Consider the following 6,579-nt stretch of genomic DNA (forward strand, 5'->3'; position numbering starts at 1 on the left):
AGAGAATTAAGGACTAATCACAAACGAAGAACAATGACCCCCAAAAAGCAAAATTTCGCCGGACTTCTAAGGGAGTTAGAAAGATGGGATACTCACCCCTGCTGGTGCCCCGACAGCCGCAATTTATTTTTTTTTTTTAAGCCTTTGATCCGTTTGTATAGAGTGTATGGGTATGTACTTATTTATTTATTCTCCTCCCTTCTGGATGTCGAAGTTTTCCCTTTCTGTTGTTCCTTTGGTGAAAGCAGGACATCCCCTTAGCCTATCCACACACACCCCAACAACTAGTGTACATAAGTGGGAGAGGAGAAAGGGTGGGGGTCCGTGAGAGGAGACGTCTAAGCTCAGAAAGGGAAGAAGAAAGGAAAAGGGCCAAAACTTTTGAGTGACTTCCAAAACAAAAGAAAAAAAAGCCTAGAGAAAGCCCCCACTCTGGTAGTTGTCAAACACTGTTCTGTCCTGAGGAGAGGGGGCCTTTGCCCAGTTTCCAGGGCTATTAATCGTTTGGGGTGGGGGAGGCGCTGGACGGGGGTGGTGTTTTCTGAGTTTTAAAAGAAGCCCTAGGGAACCCTAAGTGGAGCGTGCCCGGGCGCAGGAGCTGCTTCGCACTTGTGCGAAGGCTAGGAGCCGTAGCAGGCAACTCTTGCTGAGGAGTGGCTGGGGCTGCTGCTGCCGCCGCTACTGCTGCCGTCGCCGCCGCTACTCCTGAGGCTGCCCCTACAACCGCCACCGCCAAAGCCGTTCCCGATGTTGCAGCAGGGCGAGGAGGTTGCAATGGCACAATGAAGCCGAAGAAAATATTGGAGCGGCAAGCTGTAGTTTAGGAGGTTACGGGGTGAAAGCAAGTGGACAAGACTGAATTCTGCGCATTTCAATTCAGACTGCTGAACGCAGTCATTGGTGGCAGGCTGGACAAGGGAGCCGATGGGCTCTATTGTTGGGGACCTTGGAAGTAAGCTGTGGCAAGGCTATGACCTACCTCCTAAGTTTCTTCTTAGCCCTGGCAAAGACTTTCCTGCTACCTGAGGTAGCACACTCCCATCCCACACCCTCCCAACGGTATTGGAAGAACTCTTTGGACCACGATTCCCCCACCTGCTACTTGAGGAATTCTACAGGATCCTCCCATAACACACAGTCTCTCTCGCTCTCTGGTTTTCTCTCTCTCTCTCTCTCTCTCTCTCTCTCTCTCTCTCTCTCTCTCTCTCTCTCTCTCTCTCTCTCTCTCTCTCTCTCTCTTTCTCTCTCTCTCTCTCGCTCGCTCTCGCTCGCTGTCTCTCTCTCTCTTCCTCTCCTTCTTTCTCTCCCTCTCCCTCTCTCACCCCTCCTCTCCAGCTCTTCTTTTGTCCCCTTCTTCCTCCCTTCGTCCTTCTGTCCCTTCCCTCCTCCCTCCCTTTCTCTCTTCCTCCCTCCTCTCTTCTCTCTCTTCCAAAAACACAGGCAAACACACACACACACACACACACACACACACACACACACTTATTGGATTCGCTTCCATTCCCCTCCGTCCAAGTTGTTTCTATTTTTCCCGTGAATCTGGGGGAATGGAGTTTGGGAAAGAGGGGTGGGTTTTTTCCCCTCTTGGAGGAAAAAGAAACTGGCAGGAAGATTTTTCCCGGTATCCTTATTGCTACTCTCCTCCTCTCTCTACCCAAGTGCCACCCCTATGCTATTCATGAGCCTCTGACAGATAGCTATGTGACACGAATAAATGAAGGAGTAACCAGCTTTGGAATGTGCTATACCAGAAGGGATTGTGCCACTTTAGCTCTGTGGCAGGTATGGGAATCCTGGGCACAAGTCAAAGGTCAATACGGCCAAAATTGAATTCCAGAGTTACTCACTCAGCTCAATAATTTTACAAGCATCTTGCTGAAGCAATGGTTTTTACTTGATACTTCTGTGTGTGTATCTACATATAGATAGAATTTATCAAAGCCTGTACAAAGCCACATAAGACAAATAGTAAATATATTTATGTTCCTATCTCTTTTCAAACATAATTATTTATTTTGATGAGCTTCTGCCTTGAAAGTTACTATTTGTAGATTTAAATTCATCTACATGCATCCATTCATTTTTCTATCTTTCTATCTATTTAGCCATCTATCATCTTCCTGACATTCACACAAAGAAGAAAATAGAAGCCAAGGAATTGTCTTAACCCTTCGGATCAAGGACCAGGACCTCATTAAACAAATATTTAGGCTTAATAATTGTGGTACGAATAGCAAAATTACTGAAAATTGTCATTTTTTCTTTCCTTATGTGGATATTAGCTAAAATTACAGTTTTAGATGAATATATGTTCTGGGCCATGCCCCAGATCTGACTTTTCCTCCTGTTGACTAGAAGTCTCTTTGCTTTGATGACCAGAAAGAAAAACTTTATGACTAGCAGGATTGTTTCCTCACCTAAATATATCTATATGAAAGAACACCTATTGACAGCTATATGAACAACTTTTTAAAAAACTGAACATTGGTGTTAAAATAATTATTCAATTTTCATGGTTTAGAAATTTTTAAAAAGTACATATTTTGTAATATTCCCACTACCATCATCATTCCTTTTAAGATCAAACTTAAAAATTAATGATAGATATGATATGGTAGATACATATGATATGGTAGATACATGGTGCATTGTGTGAAGATAAGTTTTGTTTGTACTTTACATATCATTGTATTGCTGACCAGGACACTTACTACTCATCTACCTTAGATCCCTAGAACATTTTAAATAAGTTACTTCAAGTAGTGTTTTGCAGATAAACAGAATTTTATGGTGCTACTATCCATGGAGAGGTGGGGGGAAAATCATGAGATCCTAAGTCATTGATTTAGAACTGGAAATGACCTTAAAGGTGATCTCCTAAAACTCCCTCATTTTCTAGATGAGACAACTGAGGCCCAGAAAACAGCTTACTCAAGATCACAGAGATACTAACAGGCAAATTGGGGATTATAACTGAGGTCCTAAAACTAAATCCATTGATTTTTTTTTTCTCTCTCTAATAAGCCACTTCTCTGGATAGTCATCTCTTTGGACTTCTAAAAGAATGGCAATACAACTTCCTTCATCATATTCCTTTTAGAGTTTTGGTTTTCTAGATTTTAAAAAGTTATGTTTTCTTTTACAGAGGTTTATTCACAATCCATGGCTATTGCTTAATACAGTGACCATTTGAACTACATTTTAACAAGAGGAAAAAAATACAACCTTTCATTTTAGAGCTGTGATCCTAGACTATGAGTCACAATTTAGAAATCAAAATTAAATTTATTCAAACTTCAAAATAACTAATTCTATCATGAGTTTCATATAATTCATAGTACAATATACTGCTGAAATTGGTTTGTCTAGAAAAGACCCTCCTTCCAAAAATAGTATGTAGCTTTCTTGTATAAATGACAAAATTTCATTAAATACATCTGTGTATTTGTTGAGAAGGATAAGCAGCAAGGTTATAGTTTTTTAAATAGTTTTTTTCTTTTAGAAGTTCCATTAATTCTACTTCTTTACTTATGAGAAAGTGAAATGTTTCTGTGTATTCCTAATTAATATTTTCCTTTATTTCTTTCTTCCATCTCCCTTCCTCACATATCTTCTTCTACTAACTATCCTCCATTTCTGCACATCCTGGATAATTCAAATCCAGGTTACTTAGTTGGGGTTGTTAGTTGTAAATCTTTCCTGTTACTTCCTAATCTCATTGTCCCTAAACTAAGTCTCCTTACATTAATCTCAGATTCTTCATTGTCATTGTAGAATGCTGTTATTTGAAGTTATTGAGTTCTATTAAAACATCCAAATCCTCTCAAATCTGCTTTCTACTTTTAGCATGAAGTAATAGTTATGTCTCTATATTGTCACTGAATATTGATGATTGAGCCAATAATCATTAACATAAATTATCTTATCAAAATTGAATTGATTGCTATTAATGTACTTTTAAAAAAAACCACAAAATCATATGGGATGATATTAATAGTAATAGTAACAAATGACTTCCTTTATGTTCTTCATATATAATGAAAGTTTTATTTATGATAGACAAAAAGCATCCATAACTATATATGTTAAGTATATGCTAATTCCAACTACAAGTTATCCTTAATCTTTGTGTCTCATTTTGTTGTAAAATATTACAGTATGCTATTGCCTTTGAATTAAGGGGTGGGAGGAGCAGGATTCAGAATCTGGGGAAGATAAAAATCCTCTCCTAAGTATTTTATAAATAAAAATATATCATACTATTATTTTTGTGGGCTTTTTTTTAGCAGGTTATCAGCACTATAAATATCCATCTTATTTTAAACTGGAACTTCTGCCATATTAACTATATCCAAACAAATGTTTGCAAAAATTTATCTATTCAGCCAAGATACACAATTAATGACAGAAAATATGCAATTAGAAAATAATTTTAAGCTAATATTAAAATATGTTGAAACTAATTCTTATGGTAGTTTCCCTAAAGGTGAGTAACAATCATAAATTTCACAAGTATTGTCATAACTAATGAAATACAAACTTTCAAAAGATTGAATCTATAATTTTCTTACTTTAGAATATAGTTTTGAATGGACCTCAAAAAGAATTTAAAGGGAGATGTGGTTGACAGTCACACAGGATATATACATAGATTAGTTGTGATGTCCATTGTTGGAGGAAGTACTTCCAGGAATGAATTTAAAGATTAATTAAAGTATCAAAATAAATATAGTATAGTTTTAACTTCAAGCCCTGTGTGAAAATATGAAAGTAGAAGAAATTAAGGGAGAACTCTAGGTAAAATTATTTGGACTAACATGGATTTTTTTTAAAGATAAGATCTGTACTTCAGGTTTTTTATGATTCCAGTTTTTAAATACTCATTATAGAAATAAAGAAACCAATCATTCTTGGGATAGTAATTGCTCATTATTAGGCTCTGATAGCAATAAAAATAATATTACCTAAATGAATTTGCAGATTAAGGCCATATCCACCAAACTACTACAGAGTTACTTTGTAGGAACTAGACACAACAATTAGAAAATTCATCTGGAAGAATAAACAAAAAAATCAAGAATCTTAAATTTTTTTTCCTTTAAAAAATAAGAATAAAAGGGGACTTTCAGTTACAGATCTCAAATTATTCTTTTAAAAAGTAGCAATTATATAATATTGCTTAAAAGACAGAAAGTTTATCAGTGCAAGAATTTTGGTAAATAAGATTGGGGAAATCAAACATAGCAACATAATTTTCTGATAAACTGAAGACCACTTACTGCTGGGGTAAAGACTAACCTATTCAATCAAAACTTCTCTGAAAACTAGATAGCATGTGGCAGAATTCTGATTTAGAATATATTTTGATACTATTCCAACAAATAATAACAAATATGGATAGGACTGGACCACATGGCCTAAATATAAAAAAGTCATACTATAAACAAATTAAAGGAGAAAAGATAAATCTTAACTAAAGATAGAAGACAGTTCTTGACTAAACATGGAATAGAGATGTATAGAAGAGATAAAATTAACAATTTTAATGATATAAAATTGAAAAAGGTTTTGCACAAATAAAACAAAGCAGATAAATTAGAAGGAAAGCAACTGAAAATGCATATGCATCAAATTTCTAATAAAGATATAATACATGAGGAATTGATTCAAATATATAAGAACAAGAACCATGGATGGCCAAATAATATGAATAGAATACTTTTCCCCAAAATGCAAAGTAACAGTAATCATATTAAAAAAAAAAAACAACTCATATTATCTATGAGAGGAATTCAAGTTAAAACAATTCTTAGGTCCTACCTTATAATCACCAGACTGACCAACATGATACAAGATGGAAATTATTGACCTGTCTATGGAGATATGAATTAGTTTAACCATTCTCAAAATTCATTTTATAACCTAAAATTTCACTAAATCATTTATATTTTTGACCCAATAGTAGCACTATTAGACATATATATCCCCAAGAGTTCAAAGACAAAAGAAAAGGAGTTACATGTGCTATAATATTCACAGTGGTTCTTTTTATTGTAACAAAGAATTTAAAACAGAATTAATGCCTACTAACTGGAGAATGATTTAACAAATTGTGTCATAGGAAATCATGATTGACAGATTCAGAAAAATCCTTCAAGATTTATATGAACTGATGCATAATGATATGAGAAAAATGTAAGGAGGAGGTGACTGCTTTTCCCAGACTCACTTCAATTAAACTAAATGTCAGAATAATAAATCATAACTTTTGAGCAAGTTCAAAAAGCTCTTCAAACTGAGGTGATATTGCACAAAAATCATGCGATATGCACAAGCAAGGGAAACTTGGTTATGTTCCTGGTATTGTCTATAGTATAAGCTATTCCAGAAACTGGAGAGACTATGGCATTCTATCTAAATGGACTGAGAAGGAACAATCTGAGGTGGGAAAAATGAATTTATTTTTAATATTGGGTTTCTTCCCCTCTTCACAGTATCTCATGAGCATCAAAGGATCTGCAGAGTTTTGGGACTTATCTTCTCATTTAGTGTCTTAGCATCAGCACATCCTACCCAATC

The 6,579-nt window shown here is 35.6% G+C and overlaps 1 protein-coding gene across 2 annotated transcripts in view; it reads right to left on the reverse strand.

Annotated features, from left to right (window-relative positions):
• EYA4 (EYA transcriptional coactivator and phosphatase 4) overlaps nucleotides 1-1,149 on the reverse strand; it is a 296,329-nt gene extending 295,180 nt beyond the window's left edge. For both annotated transcript variants that reach the window (XM_031964240.1, XM_031964244.1), the window contains exon 1: nucleotides 97-1,149. The gene's annotated coding sequence lies outside the window, so the exon portion shown is untranslated. The remainder of the gene's footprint in view (nucleotides 1-96) is intronic.
• Between the last annotated feature and the right edge of the window lie 5,430 nt (nucleotides 1,150-6,579).

The sequence above is a fragment of the Sarcophilus harrisii genome, chromosome 4, assembly GCF_902635505.1.
Source record: "Sarcophilus harrisii chromosome 4, mSarHar1.11, whole genome shotgun sequence".
NCBI classification, from domain to species: Eukaryota; Metazoa; Chordata; class Mammalia; order Dasyuromorphia; family Dasyuridae; genus Sarcophilus; species Sarcophilus harrisii.